Source organism: Zootoca vivipara, chromosome 10 (assembly GCF_965207765.1).
Source record: "Zootoca vivipara chromosome 10, rZooViv2.hap1.1, whole genome shotgun sequence".
NCBI lineage: Eukaryota > Metazoa > Chordata > Lepidosauria > Squamata > Lacertidae > Zootoca > Zootoca vivipara.
In genome coordinates this window covers 4,712,973-4,739,271 of record NC_142593.1, presented here as the reverse complement: position 1 = coordinate 4,739,271, position 26,299 = coordinate 4,712,973, and positions in this window count along the sequence as shown.

The following is a 26,299-nucleotide window of genomic DNA, read 5'->3' as shown; positions in this document are numbered from 1 at the left end:
CTTTGTTTGGTACCATTTCAGTTCCATTAAATTCATAACGTTCATTTTTACAACGCAACAAGTATTGTTAAAGACTGCAGCGCTATGATGCAAACTTCATATCAGCACAGCAGGTATGACAAAAGGTCGTCTTTGACAAGGGACTTGAAGGAACCAATCACTGAGCGGTTCTGGGAGGCACTTGCAAGCATCTGGGAGAACAGTCTTTTGAAGGAGAAAGGAGGCCCTTTGGGGAACAGGCAGGGCTGGATTTAGGTTTGATGAGGCCCTAAGCTACTGAAGGTAACAGGGCCCTTTATATGTCCAGCTGCCCTTTGTTAACCACAATTTGTCACTGTTTTTTGTGTTGAATATATGCTATATGGTAATTTATGGTCCTAATACACAACACTAAACATTTGTTATATGTGGATTTTATTTTATTTGTTTTTTTATCTTATATTTTGGAAATGTACATCCAGGGGTTTTTTTCTTTAAAAATTTTTTGGGGGCCCAAGAGAGTGGGGCCCTAAGCTATAGCTTGTTTAGCTTATATGTAAATCCAGCACTGGGAACAGCGGACCTTGGGATAGTAAATGGTAGCAGAGTTGGAGGAAAAATTACTGCCCTAGAAGTATAGAAGTAGGGGGGGGGGCAAGGAGCTTCTACAAGATCCTGGAGTGAACAGGAAGCCAGTGTGGGGATTTACAGAGGGCACCATATGGGGGGAGAAGTGAATGATTTTGGCAACAGAGGGCTGGGGATAGACATGAAGAGATGAAGGTGGGACACAAGAATACCGGAAAGGATAAGACTGCATGATCTAGGGAGAAACAAACATGGCATGGGGCAGAGTTTTTGACAAGTGAACAGAAAGGAAATCCTGGATTTTTGCAGTATTGTAGAGGCTAATCTGTGGCTTTCTAGGTGCTGCTGGACTCCAACTTTCACTAGTCCTGGCCAACATAGTCAATGTTGGGAGCTCTTGTCCGACAATATTTAGAGAGACACAGTTTCGTCATCCCAGATGTAAAAAAAAGAAGCTACATTACATTGCAACAGACTGAGCAAAGGAGAGAGGGGAATAAAAGTTTATTTATTTTGTGTATGTAACAGAAAAGGTTAACCATTCATTAATATGAAATGGTGGTAAAGTCACTGCCTTACAGGTACCTGAGTGTAAACGTCGTCAAGCATCTTGCTAATGTCATAAATTTAATTCAAGGAAAAGTACTATTCCAGCTTGCATGAAATAAACATTCCTCGAAATAAAATTGTTTTTGTAATTATAGACAATATAGAGCCATTTATCTCATCTTGAGGTAGAGTGATTATCTTTCAATGATACACTTCAGTATGCTGTCAGAAAACATTTTATTGTTGAGAAAAGATACATTGTACTCCCTGACTAATGAGTTCATGGTCAAGATAAATGCTAAACAGGTATTATCTTCTGCAAACTGTGGTTTGAAAACTTTCATCCCCACATCCTTAGGTAAGGTCAAGTGCCATTGATCTCAACAGATCACCATCCAATTCTACAGTCTGCAACTCCTGTGTTAGCAGCACTTACGTCACCTCCCTAAGGCAAAAGCCTGGGCAGTGTGTATTGAGGTCCTGGGTTGCCCAGATGACACAGCTGCCCTCTCAGCCAGGTTCTGAGGTCTCACGAGGTGTTTTCTGAGGTCTTGCCACTGGAAGTCAGGTTCTGAGGCTGTGGGGCATGTGTAACATCATGATGTCACGCTACAACATGATGCCATGATGTCACACACACTGGGCATCCATAACCTGGGGCCCAAGTTGGCTCTCCTGGCCACCGTAGAGAAACGAATCTTCCTAGTACCCCTTAATCTAACAAGTGATAGTCCAGTGAGCAGGATGTGAGACATTGTTCTTCCTGCACGGGCAGGTTCATTCTGCAAAATAATCATCTGCTGAAATTTCCTGTTTTCCACAACTATTAAATATGTGAGAGTCCTGCACTCGTTTGCCTGGCTGGAATGTCCACTCAAAACCACTTGCATCTGGTCACCCTAATGGTCTAATCACAGAGCAGCTATGTCTGCATCAATTCTCTGAGTCCTGAAACAGGTCAACAGGTGAGGAGAAGCCACTATACTAACTTCCTGGCAGGCGTGTTGCTGGTGTTACTGGGAGGAAGAGGAGCAAGGCAGCAGGGAGGTGGATATGGTGCAAACACACTGCAGAGGCAATCCAGCACCCCTGGGGGTACATTTGCACTGCATCAACCTCCCTGTCACTTTGCCCTTACCTATTCCTGGTGAGCAACCTACCTTCTGGGAAGCTAGTACAGCAGTTCTGCCCCACCTAGCAAGTCACTTCTCTGATTCAGTCAGTTCAGGTATTCCAGTACTCTACCTAGGAGCGAGCTCTGACTGAATAAAAAATTGCATTCACTTCTAGTCTTTGCTCTCCAGCAAAGCAGCAGGAGAACATCAACAGTGTAAGCCTATGCATGTCTGTTCGGAAGTAAGTGCCATAAGGCTTGAATTCAGGAAGTGTGTAAAGCAGAGGTTTTCAACTTTTTTTGAGTCCACAGCTCCCTTTACCAATTCTTTCTGTGGCACACCTGTGGGGCTCGGGAGCCCAATTATGTCACCCCTTGCCTGCAGAGCTGGTAGGCTCTCACCCTTTTTCAAACACCCTCCCTCGTGGAGTGTTCTGTTAGCCTCCTCTCCCCTCTCCTTGGGAGTCTCTGGGCAGCCACTGCTACCGGCCCACACACTGCCCCACTGGGGCCTAGGAAGAGGATGCCCCCAGCATAAGTGGCCAAACAGAAACTGACCAAAGGTGAACTTGAGACCAGAACCTTTCCTTGTGAGGCAGCAATGGCAGGAGTGGGCGCTGCCAGGCCTGCCTGGTAGAAAGGCTCCCCTTCAGCACCGGGCACTCAGCTCCCAGGCAGGCCTTGCACACAGCAAGCCCAAGAAAGGCCTGAGCAGTGCCTGCCTGCCCGGCCTCCCTCACCCACTTGCTTGCATATGCTGAGGATGCCTGAGATCCTGGCAACCAGCACCCCCTGGTCGGCCCCAGAGGTACTACAGTGGTACCTCAGGTTACAAACGCTTCAGGTTACAAATGCTTCAGGTTACAAACTCCACTAACCCATGTCAGGAGTATGGGCAGGAGTCAGGCTCTGGGGCCTGTAGTGCTTTGCAGGACTGGGGCCTCCCTCAGCTTGTGCTGGAGAGGCAAGGAGTGCCCAGTCAGGTGAGACCACTTGATACCTCACTGCACCTGGTGGCAGGAGCTGGGAAGGATAAAAGCTCAGCATTTCCCGTCAGCTATTTGCCACAGCAACGCTATCCCTGCCTGGTTGCCTCTGGCCTCTTGCTCCTTGGACCTTTGCCTTGCCGACGCCTTGATCCTCGACCCTTGGACCTTTGCCTTGCCGACGCCTTGCTCCTTGACTCCCAGACTTTCACCTCTGCCTTGCTCCTTGACCCTGCGACTGCCTGCTGCTGGACCCTCAGCCCTGCACCTGTTCCTGCTTCTACACCACCATCTTGCCTCTGGTCCCAACGTCCTCAGCCAGGGCTTCAACCGCCCGCTGACCGGACTGTGACAACCCAGAAATAGTACCTCAGGTTAAAAACTTTGCTTCAGGGTGAGAACAGAAATCGTGCTCTGGCGACGCGGCAGGAGGCCCCATTGGCTCAAGTGGTGCTTCAGGTTAAGAACAGTTTCAGGTTAAGAACGGACCTCCGAACTGAATAAAGTTCTTAACCAGAGGTACACGCTGCTTGTAGCCAGGGCTGCTGCAACAAACAGCTGTGCAAGCCTTTGGGAGGAGGAAGAAGGGAAGGAAAGAGGGACAGAGGCCAGTGTTGCCCGCAGCACCCCTGACCATCATTCAAGGCACCCCAGGGTGCCATGGCACACTGGTTGAAAACCACTGGTGTAAAGGATTGCATCCTCAGTGGCTTTTAAACAGTGTGATTCTTATATTACCTCTGGAGATACAAATGGGTTCATTGGATATGAAGAAATATCAACAACCAAGAAGCCCAAGCACCAATCCACCACCAGCACCACCCCACAATAAAAGTTTGATTTGGACACAAATGTAACATAAAGGAACAACAAGGAGTACATTTTTCGAAAAGGTCCACCAACACAACACAACCAAATATCTCTTGGATGCAATGAAAATGAATTTGTGACTCATAACTAATACAAAGAAGACAGAGAACTTTTGAATGATCACTGCCAGGTAGAGCTACTCTGGTTATAGTGGGAAGTGCTTCCACCCTTAAAATATATTTTCTCCCTGATAGGAATCCAACTTGTGCTCCTGATTACTGAAGAGCATCACCTGCCCTGATTAATGCAGATTCAAGAAAAAATTCTGACTCTAGAAAACTGACTTTAAAAAAAGAAGAAGAAGCAGCACCAAATCTACAGTCACACATATTCTGGGCTTGGATTTAATCCACAATGCCTCTGGACCTGAACTGCATAGAAATCAGGATGACCCATTGTACAAAGTGCTGAAGGTGACAAAGTTCTATCATGATCTGAAAATAGTTGGAAGGGAAAGCATCAACTAATGTACAGAAGCATGAGTCAGCGTTGAACTTGTTACCTGAAACATTTGTCTAGCACATTATTACTTCTGCTACAGCCACAATTGATTGACATTTATGGTGTCCTCAGCACTGTACATGACTTACATTATAATTACTGTGTTATTATTATTATTATCATTATTACCATAAAAAAGGACAAAAGTGGAAAGGACCTAACAGAAGCAGAAGACATTAAGAAGAAGTGGCAAGAATACACAGAGGAATTATACCAGAAAGATATGGAGGTCTCGTACACCCCAGGTAGTGTGGTTGCTGACCTTGAGCCAGACATCTTGGAGAGTGAAGTCAAATGGGCCTTAGAAAGCACTGCTAATAACAAGGCCAGTGGAAGTGATGATATTCCAGCTGAACTATTTAAAATTTTAAAAGATGCTGCTGCTAAGGTGCTACACCCAATATGCCAGCAAGTTTGGAAAACTCAGCAGTGGCCAGAGGATTGGAGAAGTTCAGTCTACACCCCAATCCCAAAGAAGGGCAGTGCCAAAGAATACTCCAACCACCACACAATTGCACTCATTTCACACGCTAGCAAGGTTATGCTTAAAATTCTACAAGGCAGGCTTAAGCAGTAAGTGGACCGAGAACTCCCAGAAGTGCAAGCTGGATTTTGAAGGGGCAGAGGAACCAGAGACCAAATTGCAAACATGTGCTGGATTATGGAGAAAGCTAGAGAGTTCCAGAAAAACATCTACTTCTGCTTCATTGACTACGCAAAAGCATTTGACTGTGTCGACCACAGCAAACTATGGCAAGTTCTTAAAGAAATGGGAGTGCCTGATCACCTCATCTGTCTCCTGAGAAATCTCTATGTGGGACAAGAAGCTACAGTTAGAACTGGATATGGAATAACTGATTGGTTCAAAATTGGGAAAGGAGTACGACAAGGCTGTATATTGTCTCCCTGCTTATTTAACTTATATGCAGAATTCATCGTGCAAAAGGCTGGACTGGATGAATCCCAAACTGGAATTAAGATTGCCGGAAGAAATATCAACAACCTCAGATATGCTGATGTCACAACCTTGATGGCAGAAAGTGAGGAGGAATTAAAGAACCTTTTAATGAGGGTGAAAGAGGAGAGCACAAAATATGGTCTGAAGCTCAACATAAAAAAAACGAAGATCATGGCCACTGGTCCTGTCACCTCCTGGCAAATAGAAGGGGAAGAAATGGAGGCAGTGAGAGATTTTACTTTCTTGGGTTCCATGATCACTGCAGATATTGACAACAGTCACGGAATTAAAAGACGCCTGCTTCTTGGGAGAAAAGCAATGGTAAACCTAGACAGCATCTTAAAAAGCAGAGACATCACCTTGTCAACAAAGGTCCGTATAGTTCAGGCATCCCCAAACTTCGGCCCTCCAGATGTTTTGGACTACAATTCCCATCTTCCCCGACCACTGGTCCTGTTAGCGAGGGATCATGAGAGTTGTAGGCCAAAACATCTGGAGGGCCGCAGTTTGGGGGTGCCTGGTAGACAGTAAGAGCTGTTCGACAGTGGAACTTGCTGCCAAGGAGTGTGGTGGAGTCTCCTTCTTTGGAGGTCTTTAAACGGAGGCTTGAAAGCCATCTGTCAGGAATGCTTTGATGGCGTTTCCTGCTTGGCAAGAGGTTGGACTGGATGGCCCTTGTGGTCTCTTCCAACTCTATGATTCTATGAAAGCTATGGTCTTCCCAGTAGTGATGTATGGAAGTGAGAGCTGGACCATAAAGAAGGCTGATTGCCAAAGAATTGATGCTTTTGAATTATGGTGCTGGAGGAGACTCTTGAGAGTCCCATGGACTGCAAGAAGATCAAACCTATCAATCCTGAAGGAAATCAGCCCTGAGTGCTCACTGGAAGGACAGATCCTGAAGCTGAGGCTCCAATACTTTGGCCACCTCATGAGAAGAAAAGACTCCTTGGAAAAGACCCTGATGCTGGGAAAGATGGAGGGCGCAAGGAGAAGGGGACGACAGAGGACGAGATGGTTGGAAAGTGTTCTCGAAGCTACGAACATGAGTTCGACCAAACTGTGGGAGGCAGTGGAAGACAGGAGTGCCTGGCGTGCTCTGGTCCATGGGGTCACGAAGAGTCGGACACAACTAAATGACAAAACAACAAATTATTTTTATTAATTTTATTTCTATACAGCCCTATACCCACACTCCTACTAGCATTCTCCCTGCACATTTATTTATTTATTTTGGTAGTTTAAATTACTTTACTGAGAGTTTGGGTTTTCCTTAAGTCAAGGAGAGAGCAGTGTGCCCTGGTCTCCTCTCCCCCGCTGCCAAACTCGCATGTCTGCCTAACTCGCCCTAGCACTTTGTCAGCTGGGCCAAAGGCAGACTTAGGGGAGCAGGGCTGATTTGGTTGCAGTGAGTGAAGAGCCTCAAGGGCACTGCAACTATGATGTAGAATGGAAGGTGAGAAGTGGGGCAAACTGAATTCTGGCTTTGCACAGGGCTCTGCTGAAAATTTGAGATCGCAAGGTCTACTATTGACTGGACCAAGATGTTTCATCAGCTGGGGCTTCCTGAAGCTCATGGAATAACAACAGTTCATTGCTCAGCCTCTACGGGTGACGTTTCAGTGTAGAAAATCATCAGAAGGGACCTGTAAGTTGTATGAGTAGCTAGAGATGGCAACAGAAAGTCTCTTCTGTCCATCTGCTTTGTCTTCCACCCACCACAAATTAATACGGATCACTACTTCCATGTGTATATTCGTAAAATAGTATGAATTGATTGAAGGAGACCTCTTTACACTGGCTGGGTAAGAATTGAGCGCTGAAAATGCTTTATTATGTTTTTGCAGTCACAGTCACCAATGTCATTTTTCTGGCTCTGCAAGTACCTCATGGAACATGGCTGCACCAGCAAGAAGTGTGTGACTCTGCAATTTTAAAGAACTCCACTGTGGTGTCTTGTAGAGCGAGAAAGCAATACCCACCCCTAACCCCACCGGCAGAGAATTAAATGCAGTTGCTGCTTCCACTGTGTGCCTTTGATACCCAGGATAACAAAACCATACATACTATAATTACTCCAATAGGAATAAGCAAGACTTCATCTATTGTCTCAGCGAGAGCCTTTGCAAGGCTACAGGGGAGGTAGAGATGTCATTTTGGTGGTGTATCAGGACACATTAAATACATTGGAGGAAAACAGAAGTAATGTGTAGAAATTTGACATTCCTGCTGTGAGGAAGGGATGCTTACACAGCAACCCTTACAACCTCTTCTCCATCACAGAAGCAGGAAGAGAGGAGAAATGTGTGTGGAAAATGTCAATAAACTGGACCGCCAATTTACAACAGGTTACCTAAATAGGGCAATACACCTTATTTTGTTAGCATTTGGATCTCTAGATAATTAAAGGCAATACCAAAGCAGGATTTGCGGGCCAGTGTCTCTCCAGCTGCAACATTTTAGTTCATATTTTCATCAATATAAAATAATGCCAATGCTCTACTTCAGAGCCAACCTTCATTGACATTGGGATCATCAATAGGGCATCCCACTACAATCCCTTTTACATGTCTCTTTCACTGCAGCTTGAAGTTTATTGAGCAGCATGAGGCCTTTGTATTACATCAAGCCAGCAAATGATGTGAAGATCGTCTGCCCTTCAAGCCAAGGGAAAGGTAAGCAGCAATAACTATAAAATAAAAAAAATTCAAAAGCAGACCATTATGGCAAACAAAGCATATGCTGTGTGATTCAACAGAAGGGCAAATAAAAGAGCAGACAGTTCTGGATGGCATGGAATTTAACTTCCCTTTTGTCTGTGTTTCTTAAAAAAACAAACAGCAGCAACAACAAACCACCACCAAAACAAGTTCTAGCCTTTATGCCTACTAAAGGTAAAGGTTAAGCAGGGCTCCCAAACTAATGCCCGGGGGCCGGATGCGGCCCAATCGCCTTCTCAATCCGGCCTGCGGAAGGTCCAGGAATCAGCATATTTTTACATGAGTAGAATGTGTCCTTTTATTTAAAATGCATCTCTGGGTTATTTGTGGGGCCTGCCTGGTGTTTTTACATGAGTAGAATGTGTGCTTTTATTTAAAATGCATCTATGGCTTATTTGTGGGGCATAGGAATTTGTTCATATTTTTTTCAAAATATAGTCCGGCCCCCCACAAGGTCTGAGGGACAGTGGACTGGCCCCCCGCTGAAAAAGTTTGCTGACCCCTGAGGTAAAAGGACCCCTGACCGTTAGGTCCAGTTGCAGATGGCTCTGGGGTTGCGGCGCTTGTCTTACTTTATTGGCCGAGGAATCCGGTGTACAGGTTCTGGGTCATGTGGCCAGCATGACTAAGCTGCTTCTGGCGAATCAGAGCAGCGCACGGATACGCTGTTTAGCTTCCCGCTGTAGCGGTACCTATTTATCTACTTGCACTTTGATGTGCTTTCAAACTACCTGCTAGGTGGGCAGGAGCAGGGACTGAGCAACGGGAGCTCATCCCGTCGCAGGGATTCGAACCTCCGACCTTCCGATCGGCAAGCCCTAGGCTCAGTGGTTTAGACCACAGTGCCACCCGTGTCCCTTATGCCTACTAAGATAGCCTCAAAACTAAATGAACAAAATGCCACATATATATATATACGCCAGAAGGGTAGCTGGAAAAGTATTTCTAGTGAGGTTAATACCTTCCCCACAACTAGAAGGCAGTGTTTAAAATAATTACTGATGTCACTCAAGTTAAACATTACCTGAATATGAGTTTGTCCAGCTCATAATGCCTGCCTGCATTAAGACCTAGGCAGCATTTCACCCCAGTGGCTGCCAAGTGAGATGTGTGCACATGTAGCCAGCAGCCATGAATGCATGAAGTGTGAACGCTGGTTGCTAGGGCTTTTGTCCCCATGCAGAGAGCCCTCTGCACATGCATTCATACCTGTGTAGGCCCACTTCAGGCTGATGCTGAATGAGCAGCACCTAGGGAACATGCTCAGTGGATGTAACCGCAGTGGTGTGGTGCTCACCTTTCAAGTGGAGGAACTTGTCATGGCAGTCCCCCAAGGAGAATCCAAAAATGCAAGTAGCTGTGTTGACCCACCCACTATTACGTATAAGCATACACAGAGATTGAAGATCAGCAGTGCATTGTCTAATACCCAGTTTATTAGGATCAGTATCACTGCTATCCTGTACATAGTTTCCCAAGAGTAAGGTCCATTGCACTCAGTAGGGTCAGTTTCAGTTTCTTTCAGTTTCTTAATTTTTTATTCTTAGGTTTAGTTCTCCTCAATTCCACATTGATTTGCAAAGTTGGTTTTTTTTTACAAAAAAAAATCTTGATTAGAATTTGTATGCATTTGGGGGTGCATTTTTGCAAGCAATTTCCCCTAATACGATACAATAGTCTATGGAATTTTCTCCAATGGACACATTTTTGTGAACATTTCCACAATGATATGCTTCACAACTGCAGGTAACTTGCATCTTAAAGGGTAAAGGGACCCCTGACCATTAGGTCCAGTCGTGACCGACTCTGGGGTTGCGGCACTCATCTCGCATTATTGGCTGAGGGAGCCGGCGTACAGCTTCCAGGTCATGTGGCCAACATGACAAAGCCACTTCTGGCAAATCAGAGCAGCACATGGAAATGCCGTTTACCTTCCCGCTGTAGCGGTTCCTATTTATCTACTTGCATTTTGACGTGCTTTCGAACTGCTAGGTTGGCAGGAGCTGGGACCAAGCAACAGGACCTCACCCCGTCGCAGGGATTCGAACTGCCGACCTTCTGATCGGCAAGCCCTAGGCTCAGTGGTTTAACCCACAGCGCCACCTGGGTCCCTAACTTGCATCTTACACTTACGCAATCTCAGCTTTGCGTGGGTGGGGAGGAAATAAATAAATGGAAGCCCACTCTCTATTTATTCCCCCACCCACCCATGCAAAGCTGTGATTGTGGGCATACCCGGCTTGGGAAAGGAAGTACGAGGGCTCTGGCAGCATCCAAGCATTGTCACGCAACCTTCTCAAAGCTGAGCAAGCAGCCCTCCACCATGCAGAGGGGCCAGTTATTGGGGTGCCTGGTTTTCTGCATTTTTATGTCTACGCATGGACCCCCAGAACTGAACCCTCACATACAATGTGTGTTACCTGAATATTAAAACACTATATAATTTTTGGTACATCTTTTTTGTTTTTGTTCAAGAACTACATTGCATTACCTTTATAAATGTACATTTCAAAGGATAGTTGTGGTTTGGTTCCTGGTTTGATTAGGAAAATATGAATTATGTAGATTCGCATTAAAATGTAAACTGAACAAATTTCTCCACCATCCCTTCTCTCGCTGCATAGGCTTAACTTGTAAAACACATTGAGTTTTAATAAAATGTCTTAAATGGCTTGAAATGCAACCGTGCTCTGATAATTAGAAATGCAAACAGCCCTGCAAACAAGTGTTACCATTTAAACTGTTAGTATAATGTGGGAATGCATCAATGATCAGGAAAGAAGCATCCATCCTCTGCTTGATTATTTTGCTCATTCTCTTGACTTCCTCTAAGCTAAACTGTCAGGAAAAAACTCGGAAACCTCTTTAACACTTCATTCACTTCCAAGAAGAAGGCAGGTTCCATTCCATCAACCACCCTGGCACTCCAAAATATGAAGTCGTCACTCCTGAAAAAAGCCCTGCTTCCCCCCTTCACTATAAAACTGTGCACCTAAGAGGCAGGACTAACTTGTCTGTGCAAGAGAACCTCCTTCATTCTGCCTGAAGAGGGCTAGTGTTTAGCAGGTGAGGAAGTGAAAGAGAACAAAAGGTACAAAAGGTCTGTAATGTTAAACACCCACTCACACTGACTGACTGTGTGGGATAGACACATCTAAGCACACTTGCCAAACATAGGGTTGTCATATTTCAAAACCGCAAAAAAAAAAAATCCCCACACTGTTTATGAGCTATTTTTAGGAAGTTGGCAAAAAGAACATGACTTGCCATACATCCAGGTTTTCCAGGACATTTTGCCAATTTTCGCCCAGACACTGCCACTATGGTATTCTGCTTATGTCTGGGAAATTACCCTGTCAAAGAGACACTGGTTTACAGCGCCTAAATTCCTGACAAACTAGAGAGTCAATTCCATTTGAATCCCCAGCCTAGCAATTCAAACAACAACAAGCAAGGCATCAGGCAAGATGGTGTTAAGTGCAGAAGACAAACCGTCCTGAAGCCTTATTTTGAAGCAGACCTTTGGTTCCCTGAGCAGATTTTCTGTGGGTCAGCATCTTCACCATTCAGTTGCTCGGAACCCTTTTCTTTTTCTTCTTTGAGGAAATGTTATTTCCCACTGAAGAAAAAAACAACATTTAAATGTCATTTGGGTGTTTGTCAAAATTAAAGTTTGTTGCAATCGCAGAACTATTCAGTCCTGCAAAGATGTAAGTTTGCCCCCTGGAGCAGAATCCAGATATTCTGATTTTAGAGGTATGTGAATGCTAAGGATGTGAAAAGCTCTGTGGAGCTTATGTTTAGACTAGGCTAACATTTTAGCAAAAACAAAAAAATCTGAACAGAAAGCCAAATCCACATTATTGGTACCAGTTCAGAGTTGTTCGGATGTGGAATGAAAGTCGGTTCTATTAAAAAGCTTTCAGTGTTCATACCAATTTCTTCTCAATGTTAGGATGTTAAACTAATATTTATTACCCAACTACAAGACCTCAGGAACCTGGCAATATTTTCACTTCCACTGGGATAAGTGGAATGCCAATTTCCACCTGTTTGGGCAAGCACTGAACAGCATGCATTGACTTAAAATAAGCAGCTGGAAAAGCCACCTCTGCTCCATTTTGGAAGGAGTGTGCAAAACGAGAGTTCCCAATGAATGACCTGACCCATTATTTGATTAATTATATCAGATATTAATTAATTAAAAGAATGCACACAATGCCTTTCATTTCAGAAAGGAAATACAAAGGCATTTTTCAAACAAATAAAACAAGAAAAAAACATTATAATAAAAGCAGCTCAATTAAAGCAAGTTAAAATATCAGCCATAGAACAGGAATGCCAAGAATGCTGATACGTATTAAGAGCCAGAGAAAGACTCACATGCACCTTAACAGTTGTCAGCATAAACATCCCACTGTGTGGACCATGACACAAGGTAGGAGAATGAGACGCTTTTCTTCGACGTTCACCTGCAGCCTAGGGAGAGCTAATAGGACTGCATCCACAGATTGCAGCAACCTGTTGAAATGATCTTTCATCAGCCTTCCCTTCCCTGCCTACAATGAATGTCAAAAGGACCAAATCAATACTACAATGTCCTGTAGTGTGAAGTAAGCAAATAAAAAGGGAGTCCCAAGCGCCAATCAGGGACTCCTCCCAAATTCCTACTCAGCCCCATAAAAGGGGACAAGTCAAAGCCCACAAGGTAGAGGGATAGTGGGTGGTGCAGCTGCAAAAGGAAGGAGAAGAGGCAGAGGAGGCTGGGTTGCCTCCTCATGTTGGGAACAAGCACAAGGCAAAGCTCCCTGTATTTATTATATGGCTCTTCTGCTAGCTTGTCACAATTAGTTAGGAGAAGGTGTATCAATCTTGCTTCTCTGAAGAAATTCCATGCAGTTAAAGATGGCGTCCACCTTGAATCATCTTCCACACCTTTCTTCATGGATCTCAGGATTAGCAGTTTCTTGAATCATCCCCCTGGCTCCTCTAGATGCACCACAAATGAATATAAGGTGCTTCTCTTATTCTTTGCTTGCATGAAACCCAATTGTTCCATGAATGAGTATGTCCAAAAGCAAATCTGTCAAAGGCTACACAACCAATTTTCTCCCGAGGACATTCTAATAATAAAGAAGGTACAAATGCCGTAGAACTATATTAACTCATATACCTGAATTGGATTGAGTTCACTGTACAGTAATCTAATGACTCACACAGAATAGGTCCAACGGGAGCTGATACCTATGGCCAAAATGTCAAGAGGCTAAAAGCAATATTTTGACCTGATCAACTGCTCTGCTTTGCCTATTTGAAATCATGAATACTTGAATCTAAAATGGTATCCTATGCACATTGTGACAGGATAGGATGTGTGTCAATACAGTGCAACCTTGGTTTATGAACACCTCGGTTTACGAATTTTCGGTTTACAAACACCACGGACCCATCTGGAATGGATTGATTCACTTTCCATTACTTTCAATGGGAAAGTTCGCTTCAGTTTATGAACACTTCAGTTTATGAACAGACTTCCGAAACCAATTACACCCATGCTTCGGGTTAAGTATGCTTCAGGTTGAGTACTCCGCGGACCCATCTGGAACGGATTAATCCACTTTCCATTACTTTCAATGGGAAAGTTCGCTTCAGTTTAAGTACTCCGCGGACCGTCTGGAATAGATTAATCCACTTTCCATTACTTTTAATGGGAAAGTTCACTTCAGTTTATTAACACTTCAGTTTATGAACAGACTTCCGTAACCAATTGTGTTCATAAACCGAGGTACCACTGTATCTCCATCAGAAATCTCTCTCTATTGATTCCCCCATTCTGGGAAGAGTAGCACAAGGTAACAAAAGTGTATTCCAGGTATCTTTCAGAGTGGATTTTTCAAGACCAACATGTATTCTTGTAAGAAGGCATGACTGTGTGTTGTCACCATCTTAAAATTCCCAACCCCAGTAAAGCATCACCTGGTCATTACTGTCACTTAAAAAAGAGGGTGTTTTTTTCAGAGAAAGTGCCAGGGGCAGGACATTGCTACAAAAAACCCAATACTGGTTGTTGCATAACAGGGCTGAAGAACTGATGGCACTCCAGATGGTTCTGGACTACAAATCCCATCATCCCTGACTATGATGGAGTCCAATAGCATCTGAAATTTTCTCACCCCTGTTGTAAAAGTATTCCATTATGCAAAAGACCTGTTCATTGTCCCATATAGGTTATTTGCTCATTGCCCAAAATACTTTGTTCTTGTCCAAAATATTTGATAAGCTGGAATATGCATCTAACAATATCTAAACTTCATAGCACCCTTCCTTTTTGAAGTTTCGTTTATGGAAACCTACACAGATGTAATGAAACAGCCTGTAGCACCATATCTTGTTCCAAAGTCCCTCTTTATTATTAAGAAGCAAGGAGACGCCTTATTGCTTGCTCCTACATATTGTAATCAAATCCCCATGGTGCCATCAACCAGCAGCCTATTGTTGGAATCCAACCTTTATATTAAAAAAGCTAGAGATTATAATATGAAATTTGACTGATTTTCCTGGGAAGAAATCCTATGTCATAAAAAAATGTCCTTTCTCTAATCAAAATATCACCTGAATGAAGTCATCATGTTTAGCCTGATTACATTCCCCCCCTCCATATATGTGCAGCTGCATTTGCCTCTCCATAAATGTCATTTGATTATGAGAAAATAAACAGGAAGGGACTCAAAGGGAGTCAGTACAGGCCCTGCTTGTTTACCTGCTGCAGCTTTCTTAGCTGAAGAACAAATGTCATGCAAATGGTGCACTAGCAATCAGCTGCCAATCACAGAGGCTTGGCATTCTTGATGATTTGCTAAATCATTTAAAGAGACATGCTTTACTAAATGAAAAAATATCAGCAGCAAGGGCCTGTGTTTAAACACAGGGCTGAGTTATTATCCCAGTAGGCTGGAATGAAATGAAGACATCTTCCAATTAAAGCTTGCAGATGAACCCAGACACCCCCCTCTTTCCCCCCCATAAAGACAGGCAGACTATGATTGGGAGAGAACAGCGACAGAGGCTTTCATTACAAGCTGATTATGGTGATATAATTCCCAGCGCTGTGTGTCTGCGGGCCCAACTTCACATTTGAAGGTTTTTAATATAATTTCCTTAGGGTGAAATGCTGAAGATTTATTAAACTTTATGAAGGGCTTACAGATCCAATTTAAGAGGACATATCATAGGGCAAAACTGACAGATGATAAAATACATTCCAAGGGCTTTTTAAAAATATATTTTTTAAAAAGCAAGGAAGGGAAGTTTCAGTTGGAAACTGTTCTTGGAAGAATTTCTTATTTTATTGATTTTTTTTCAAAGGATTGGTGAATTTGGAGATTAAAAAACTAATCATTTGCCAGAGCATTTAGAAAGGGTTTCTTACATTGGTGCAGGTCTGCAGCTTATTAAAAAGGCACAGGTATTTGAGAACTCAACTTATTTTATTTAAAATGAAACAGAAATAAGGCAGGAAAGAACCTGTTCCTCTGCCCCTCAATCTTTACCATCAGAATTATTGTCATATGTTGTACAGTGTTCTAAATTATGAATTATTGTTATGGATTCAAATAATTGAGTTTGCAATCTTATGCACGCTTTCTCTCTTTTTCACGTGAGTAGGTACATCTTAATTCAGTGAGACATACTATAAAGCAGGCATGTCCAACAGGTAGAACGTGATCTACCGGTAGATCACTGGATGGCTGCAGTAGATCACTGGTAGATCATTGACTCCCCCCAAAGAAGCTGAACAACTGTGGCTACCCTAAAAAAAAGCTCAACATTTCACCTCTTCCCTGAAAAATGGGCCTTCCTCCTTCCTAAAAAACGCTCAACAACTTTGACCTGAACCCCAAAAAAGGGGGTAGATCACTGTCAGTTTCTTGGGAGTTGGCCACCCCTGCTATAAAGTAAACATACGCAGCATTTGGCCTACTTTTGCATGGTTTCTTCTGACTACAAAGTCATTGAGATGTTATAAACCCTGCATATGATAAATCATAGAATCATAGAGTTGGAAGAGACCACAAGAGCCATCCAGTCCAACCCCCTGCCAAGCAGGAAACACCATCAAAGCATTCTTGACATATGGCTGTCAAGCCTCTGCTTAAAGACCTCCAAAGAAGGAGACTCCACCACACTCCTTGGCAGCAAATTCCACTGCTGAACAGCTCTTACTGTCAGGAAGTTCTTCCTAATGTTTAGGTGGAATCTTCTTTCTTGTAGTTTGAATCCATTGCTCCGTGTCCGCTTCTCTGGAGCAGCAGAAAACTACCTTTCTCCCTCCTCTATATGACATCCTTTTATATATTTGAACATGGCTATCATATCACCCCTTAACCTTCTCTTCTCCAGGCTAAACATACCCAGCTCCCTAAGCCGTTCCTCATAAGGCATTGTTTCCAGGCCTTTGGTCATTTTGGTTGCCCTCCTCTGGACACGTTCCAGCTTTTCAATATCCCTCTTGAACTGTGGTGCCCAGAACTGGACACAGTACACCAGGTGAGGTCTGACCAGAGCAGAATACAGTGGTACTATTACATTTCAGTGAATGTCCACAATTTGGCAAGTGTTGACATTCATATGAATGCTGACACTCCCAAAGGAATTTTTTGAATGTCAGAAAACATATATATCTATTTCTCCATTTCTCAGACATACAGCAGTGAATGCTGACAAACGGCAATCATATTTAGGTGACTGTCAACATTCATCAATGCATTTCTAAGTTCTTAGAAATTTATAAAAATTTGTCTAGAATGTAGCATTCATATATGAATAGCTACATTCAACAGATTACAGCTATTCGCTATACCGTACATCCTTATTAATATACAGCATCATTAATAAATTTGTTTTAGAGCAAGCTGGATCCAAAGGACTTTCCTTTGATGGAGGAGCTTTGATAGATGTCCCTCTAGATTCAACCTAGTGTGTTCTTATGGCTAATCCACATCAAGGGGGGCTGGCAATAGCATGTAAAAGTCAGATTACTTGGTAGCTATAATGCACTTTATGTAGGGCTGCCCTTATATCTGGTCCAGAAGCTGCAACTGGTGCAGAATGAACAGAGCCGGTTGCTGGCAAGAACTGCACTGGTTGTCAATTTGCTACTGGCTCAGGTTCAGGGTTATTGTGTTAATTCACAAAGCCCGAAACAACTTCGGTTGAAATTACCTTAAGGGCCATCTGATTCCTCATGGCCCTGCTTGACCAGTGAGATCCTATGGCAGGACACTTCTGGTGGTTCCCCATGCCCCTGAACTTCAATTTGCCTTTACTAGCAACCGAGCTATTAATGTGGCAGGACCTGCCCTGTGGAACTGCCCACCAGTAAAGATTGGGAAGGAAACATTCCTGACTTCTTTTTAGGCATCTCCTAAAAATTGTGTTAATTCAGACAGGCCTTTGCACTGCGCATTCCTTTTTATCAACCAGTATTTTGTATGCTACATACTGCCTTTGTGCATTGTTATGGACGTGTGGTGTTTAAATATTTAAATAAATTCAACAGAAGTTAGAGACACACTAAATAAGTTCAGCTTGTACTAATAGTCAAGGTGGCTTTTTCCTAGGGCAGGGGAAAATAAAGTGAAGAAAGGGCACCAGCCAGTCAAAATACTCAAAATGAAGGCAAACACCCCAAATATAATAGCACAGATGTGTGGACAGGTTGCAATGGTAAATTTCTATACAAAGATGTCAAATACAAACTCTAACTGTAATCACACTATATATTGATTTCAGAAGCTCAATGAGTAGCTGGTCCATGAGCTCATTTCAAACAGAAACTTGATTCCAAGCACACAATCTCTGTTAACCCATCTCAACAGCCCAGTGTGAAAAAAATAAAATAGCCTACATATTTTATCTATGTATCATGCCCCTAAGAAGTGCTAAGGTCCCCTGTTAAAAGATCAGTCCTGGTTTTAAAAAGTTCTGCTGGAGATGTGATCACATTTCACCATTTTCGTATATGGTGAAATGTATGGAACACCATATTCATATATGGTGGCATTGCCTGTCTGAACAAACATATCTCTGCCCTTGGAGCACCAGTGATGAAGGACGGACAGTCACAGATGTTTCCACAGCTGTAATGAGGAGGCCTTTGTGGTCGGACCTCCTACTTCTCCATCCCCACAGGCAGAGGAGGAAATATGCAGAATCTTGTGATACCCCCTCCCCTTGGAGACCCTCCCAAGGACCATAGGATTGAAGCTTAACCTGTCTAATTCTTTTACATTTTTTAATTGGTCTTGTTCATTTTTATCCATCCATCCTACACACTATCTGAACTCTTCTTGATCAGTATTGCACTAAAATTTCTGCTTGGGAGATTCAGGCCATGCAACAGAGTTAAATTTCCCTACTGCACCTGTATCATAAATTTGGGAACAGTTAATGCCCCCAACTGGAAGTTAATGCCCCCTTCCTCCAAGTTTTAGGGCAACAAAGACTGCAGAAGACAGTATTTCCAGGAGGAGTCATGTGAGATCCTCATCGTTTCACACCTTTCACTTGTCTGCTTATATACTGCCAATTTTCCAGCAACCCCTTAAAATAATAGACATTTAAATTTGCAACTTTTGTGTGTGTTCCCTGTGGGGTTGCAATTGGTATAATAAAACTACTTAAGTTGTCTTGGGAAGAAAATGTTAGAATGCAACACCAAGATTAAACAGAATTGATCTTCCTATGGTGTAAATATATGAAACAAGAGAACGAGGCTGTTTGAGTGAGTATTCAAATGCTGGCAAACGATCATGATTGTAATCTTGCCCCAGTTCATCCAGCAGGCTCGTTAAGAAAAATGGCAAATTAGAAACAATATAGCTAATCTGGCAAAAAAAATCGCAGCTGCTCCAAGTTTATATACCTTTGTAGAAATATTTTGGCATGGCATTATTAATCTGCGGGACTTGTGCTGGATATGATTAGCAAACGTATCATCAGGAGGGTACTGATGCAAGGGATGGCTTAAAGGAAACAGAAGCGGTTTCTTAGTTGCTATCTTTCCTATTAGGAATTTTATTGAATTTTTCTGCATGCTGCAGATCACAATATAGTGAGCCTTTAGATTTAATGTGGACGTTACTATGTCAGACTAGTGGTCTGTCGAGACCAGTGCTGTCGACTTATTTGCAAGCTCTTCATCATAGACTTTCCTAACCATGCTGCTATCTGAGAGTCTTTTGGCTGCATACAGATATAAATCCCCCTGGAAATCAGTGTGCATTTTCTTATTTCCTTTCCATGTAGACTTTTGGGTTTTTTAAAAGATTTTTTTCAGGTGACCTTCAGTTTTTTTAAAAAATTATTCAGCACTTTGAAAACAATACTTAAAACATTGTTCTGTGCAGGAGGAATGAATTTATGACTGCCACAAATGCAGGCCAAACAGCATTTTGGACAGGTGACTGGAGAGAAGGGAGGAACATGGATTTGTGGTCGTCACCAGAGCTAGCCAATCAGTGTCCTGCACAGCTGATTTGTTTCTGAGCCTGAGTCACCTCCTTGACTTGGAAGCTCATCTATAAGTCCAAAAATAGGCGACTTCAGATACACTTGCTACACCATATATATAGATCAGTAATAAATGCTGGAGATGCCACATATTGAATGTTCTGAATCCAAAGCGTAGCACTGAGCTATGCAGGAACAGCTCACCAGATGGGCTGGAGCTGCTGTGTTAGCTTCCCAGCAGGTGGGTCAGGGGCAAGATGACCAGGAGGCCAATATAGTGCATTAGCATTGGCAGAGCCAGTCCTACCAGTGTTTCCATTCCACTGACCTCCCTGCCATCTCCCCCAGTGATCCACTTGCCAGGAAGCTAGGGCTCTGATTTAGAAAGGGAAAAGCAAAGAGTCAGCAGTTGGGTTACTATTTGGGGGTAAGATGAACAGCACACATTTAAGAAGAATGTACTGCCAAGAATAAGGTGGTATTTGTCTACATATTCGCCATGCAGCTATTGTTCACATTTTGCACTCAAATTTTGCAATGCAGTTCCCAAAACTCGTACAATAATGCATGTATTGGGGTGCATTGTGCATTAAAATGCATATAGTAGTAAAAATAACACATAAAGCTCCATTATAGTATGGATAAGTGCTTACAAAAATGTGTGTTGAGTATTTTTTTTAAAAAAAGGATGCCTTCTCTCATATTTACTCTGTGTATTATCCCTGATCCCTTGCTTGACTTGTTAATTATTGAAACCTGCCTCTTCTTTTTCACAGACTGATGATTTCACTGTGAACTCATTTGTTTATTACCCTGCCATTTTGGTTGGGGTGGTTAGCTTGGTTTGATCTCTGGTTCCTGACTTCTTAGTCCTTACAATGTCCGTGCACTGTGCACTTTGGTCGGCTTTTTTTTTTTTTTTAACAAGACCTCGTTCTGCCAGTGTTCATTGCCAACCCCTGATCTTGCAAAGTCCATTCACACCTGGTGCCTGAAAAGGCAGCTAGACAAAGCAAACAGGAGTCTGACGCTGCAGGGCATATCTGATTGCCAGCCCAAAAGAAAAGAAAAGAAATGTATTCCAACTGAAAATGCTGCACAGCTTAGGCGCAGTAAAAACTTTCCTGCATGCCTCTGATAAGTGCAACATTGCCTGTTTCGTATTGCAAAATTCATGCTGCACAAGATTTCTCTTCTTTTCCACCCACACTCAAAGAGCTCCAGCTGGGCACAAGATTCTCCAGAGCTTTCAGACGGTAAGTGGAGCTACAGATAGAACTCCTCATGACCAGAAGTGCCTTCCACACACACACAGGGGGACCTTTGGATCAAGCCTATGACACTGCGCAGAGAATAATGTATTGCCCTATTCAGCTAACAAGTTACTGTATGATCTTTGCAGCTTCAGCTTTATCAGTGACCATAGATAGACAGAACCCAATCAGAGAAACTTTGCATAGAAGATACGCAGGGAGCACAGTGCTCGTATAAGTTGCCTGATGATGATTGCCGTGTGACTGAGACTGGCTGTCAAATGAGAAGTAATTTACTTTTAGCATTAGGAAGGCTGGCAGTGAAACTGAGATCACAAGAACTGTTCACAGGCTCTTAGTCACAGCAGCTTAGTTTCATCTTTCACAGTCTTTGGAAAGTATGAAAAATGATAAATCTAAGCCCCAATGGTCTGATCTACAGATATAGATATATTGTGTGGGTAGGGGTGGGGGCAGGCAGATTTAAAATGGATTTCTGCTCCCAAGGTTATAAATTTTAAAACTGCAATGCTACTTCAGACCATGAATAGCTTTGGTTTAAGGCTAAAGCTCTGATATGATGATTCTGAGTTATCTGTAAGACTAAATTATTAAGGACTTACTTTTTGCTCTGGGCAAAGATAGCAGAACTGAGTAAAACAATGTGTGCATCTCATACCAAAGAAGGCATGTTTCCCATTCTGAAGACCAGGAAAAAGAAGAATCCTGGTATTATTCATGACTCCACTCCTCAACAACACCCTTTCCCTCCAGGCCAGTCCATCTTTCATCACAGCACATGCCCAGCACAAACTCTCACAAGCTTCTGCCAAAATGTTCCAAAATTCATTTCCATGTATAAAGTGTGAGACACATGATGTGCACCAACCATTTAATTTTGTGCACCATGTTGTTCAACAGCCAATTATTAGAGATTTGTTTCTTTGTTTTAATATCCAATGATGGAATAAAATCAGAGGGTGCAATCTCATAAGAAGCACATTTTATTCCTGTCCGTTTCAGAGGATTGTGTGCTGAAATGAGAGGGGCCTAAAAGGAACCTAATTGTGGCAGGGTTGTGCCCACAGTTTTCTGGAAAGGAATTATCCTGGATACCCTAGTGAACCCTATGCTTGAACCAGAGCCAGCATTCCCTAATTGTGTAACAGAAAAATGTTGGTGAATTTTTAAACCGCACTTTGATATAACATTTCTGGCTTGAACCAATAATATTTAGCTGATTATGCATTGTTTTATTTGGATGTGGGTTATTTCACATGGCAACGTCTTCTACCTGGATTTAAAAGCTCTCTTGTTCCCTGATTATTATTTTTTGCTGGTGGCCTTCTCGATGACTTGCCAGTGGCACAGGATGTCAGTGGCCAGTATGAGGAAGACCAAGAGAATGAACACGGGAGGGAGACTGCTATTGGGTTGAATTAAGCCACAGCTTTATAGATTAAAGGTAAGGGATTGGGAATGTATCCAGCACCAGGCAGCCTGGGTCATTTGTATTATCAAACCTTTCCTGCACCTTCCCTCTCTCTTCAGTGATGGCGGTGAAGGGAGTTCAGAAATGCCCATGAGGTACAGGAGATAATAGTTTGAATTTTAGTGGAAAGAGGAATTAGCAAAATCACAGTTACAATGTGACTCAAGAGCTACTGTGTTTTAAATTTTCTTCTGCCCAAAAAACATTTTTTAAGGATAAAATGACTGGGAACTGTGACCCATGCTACACATTTCAAAAAATTGGCCATAAGTGTTCCCGTGAAACAAAGTTCCAGGAGCAGAGGGCAAATGGCTGCCCATGTGTAGTGTCATTCTCTCTCTTTTTCAACCTGATTTTTTTAATTTTCCAAATAAACAACATTTAAAAACAACAAAACATAAACAACAAACACAACAAATAACAACAAACAAAATTTCTCAATTTACCATCTATTCAACTATTCTATTTTTGCTCTGCTGAGCTTGGACTTCCCTCCCATCCTTCGGTTTTCTTTCCCACTCTTGTCTCGCAGTTCTTTTTAGTCCACCTACTTAAAGTCAATTCATAGGATTTATTTCAAACCTGCAAATGTCTTCAAACTTCTACAGTTCCTCTCCACATATTCCACAAATTTACTCCATTCCTTTTGGAACCTTGTCTCTCCCTGATTTCGGATCCCGCAGGTCAACTTTGCTAACTCTGCATAGTCAATCATTTTCGTCTGCTACTCCTCAATCGTTGGTAACTCTTGTGTTTTCCATTTTGGGGCTAATAAAGTCACAGCCACGGTTGTAGCATACATGAATAATTTTTGATCTCCCTTTGCAATCTCCTCTCCTATTAGTCCCAATAGAAACGCCTCAGTTTTTTTGGGAAAGGTGTATTTAAAAATCTTTTTCAGTTCATTATATATCATTTCCCAAAATCTTTTTACTTTTTCGCATGTCCACCACATACGATAAAATTCACGTTCTTTATCTTTACATTTCCAGCATGTCTTATTACTCATTCTGTACATCTTAGCTAATTTTACTGGTGTTAAATACCATCTATACATCATCTTCATTACATTTTCTTTCAAAGCGGTACATGCTGTAAATTTCAATGTTTGATTCCACAATTTCAACCACGCATCATATTCAATATTATGCCCAAAGTCTCTTGCCCATTTTATCATCACATTGTTTGTCAATTCATCTTTCGTATACCATTCTAACATCAAATTGTACATTTTTGATAACAATTTCACTCTGCCTTCCAACAATTCTATTTGAAATTTGGACCTTTTATCTTCAAAACCTTTTTTTTAAAATCATTTGTTAAGACATCATTAACTTGGTGGTACTGCAGCCATCCAGTCAACACCTCTTTTATCTCCTCATATGGTTTCAACCTCCAACCTCTATCTGATTTCATCAAAATCTCCTCGTAAGTGGCCCTCCTCCCTTCCATATTTATTTATTTAACCGTCAGCACCTCCACTGGTGAAACATGTGTAGTGTCATTCTCACAAAGGTTTCTGGCTCCATTTTGAGTGTGAATCACACTTATTAGCCACTTAGATCTACGTTTTTAAAAAATGTGTTTTAAAAAGTCTCAGACTGCCTTATAATCATAAACCAACAAAATCCCCCAACAGCGCACCTTCCCCACCAAAATGTCTGCCCGTATTTTTCCAGGTAGATTTTGTACCCTAATTCCTCAGAAACTCTATAGTTTCTGCTCAGCATAAACATTTAGTCCACCCCTAATACAGTAGTCGGCTTATGGCCCAAATGCCTGTCTAGATAATGCCCATCTCTACTTGCCAGTGTAATCTTGGCAAGAGCCTGGCAAGTGATCACCGAGAAGACCTTTGTTATCACCAATGTGCTTCCAACGTTGAGCTGTGAGGGGATGGGGAAGACACAGAAAGAAGATCCTCTCTTCCAGTGCACCTGCTGCTGGAGTGAGGCAGATGTCACAGGCAGATCAGCTTGATTGACACTTAATGTTTTCCGAGAATCACAGGTATAGATATACAGAATCTCACTAAGAAATTCAATTGACCATATTGAAATATAGCTTTGCACTGACCTTTTTGGTAGGAGGAGCTCAGAACTCTCCAAGAGCCTTCCTTAAGGCCTCAGCTCAAGCCAAATGGTCAATAATATTAATAGTGTGTGGGATCAGCTGGTCACCTTTTGCTCCTGACCTGATTGGCATCGTGTGCACGCAATAAGTTCAACCACTTGACATTATTGGTTAGGGGCAATGCTAAGATATGTGTCAAGAAGCCCTGATAGTCAATCACAACTGGCAGGTGGTACAGTACTGGTATGGAGGAAAATAACAAGAGGCTTGGTACCCACACGAAGGCACCGTTGTAGTGAAGGGAGTAATATCCAGCCCATCTCTGGACATGAAGAAATACTGGAGCCCTTCCTTGGGGATGGGAACTTCTGTGATCTCAAAGGCCTGACTGCTCAAGGCTTGAGCAGTCTCAAGATTTTTCTTCCACAAGCTTAATGCTGCTGCCTTGAGCTTCCTCGAAGGAAGAGATACTGGCTGATCTCAAATTAGGCATCAGAATAAGGCCATCATCCTAGCCATCGTCTAAAAGGACAAAGAATTGTCTTAATAAAGTGGTGGCTCTATTAATCCCTTGTCTCTTTCTGGACATTGGTAGTAGGCAACTGGACATGTCACCTCCCTTTGTCACTCTGTGTAATACAGTCTCTGTACTTGTCAGAGTCTATCACCCTAAATGTTTTATAGAAAGATTTTTGGAGGGGTTTTTTTGCAGACACTGAATAAAATGTCTTACCTTCTACCAATTCAATTGACAAGCCACTGCTTAATCTAGTCAAGCAGCTCACCTTCCTAGTGTATTTAGCTATCGTCTTATGGATTAGCCCCCTATAACGCACTGTATCCAAAAGCATTTTCTAAAATCCAGCTAAAATATGTCCCCAGCTTTTCTTCAAACATGACCATGGTGTCTGAATTCACGTGGATTTATGTTTAATTAAATCAAATGCTTCGTGGTATGCTCTCAGACTCTCCTCCTTATCAGTTCTTTTTTAAAAGCCTTACAAAAAATAAAAATAAGACCTCATTTTATTTCTGGGGGAAATGGATTATCACATAGCTAGGTTTAGACGAGGGATCTTCTCAATCAAAAATACTTTAGTGTCAAAATGGTTGAATTTTCCCCTAGGGTTACACTGTATCATCATAACATTTAACATAACAACAAAAATAAATGTTTGCAGTTTGAAAGTTCTGAGTAAGGCCAATACATTTTGCTGACTAAGGTGAAGGGCAGGGTAAGCTGATTGAACTTTAAGTTGAATCTTACTTCAACACAGGCAATGGGACAGTAAGCAGAGCATACAATATGGTACACATATAGTAGTTCTTTCCTCCAAACAGTGGGAAATAGCTAGGAAGTTCCAGAGGAATGGCCAAAGGTTTCTGGTTCTGCTCGCAGAATCCCGACATGGACACACTACCCTGCTTAATGGTAGGACCTGTGCTGGTTCTGAGGCATGCCACCTTAGAAAGTGATAAACCATGGCTTAGTGCAAATACGTGAACTTGCTGGCTTCTGAGGAGGATATTACAACACCTTTGTTCCTCTCGAGACTTTTAAAGTTGGGGCACCACAGCAGCTAAGCTCAGGCACGGCTTAGCATGTGATCCAAACCTGGGATCACAGTTAAGGCCTCTGAACTGTGGCCTTATCTTTATGCATCATCCTTATCCATGATCTTTAGTCGAGCCTATTTTTTTGGGG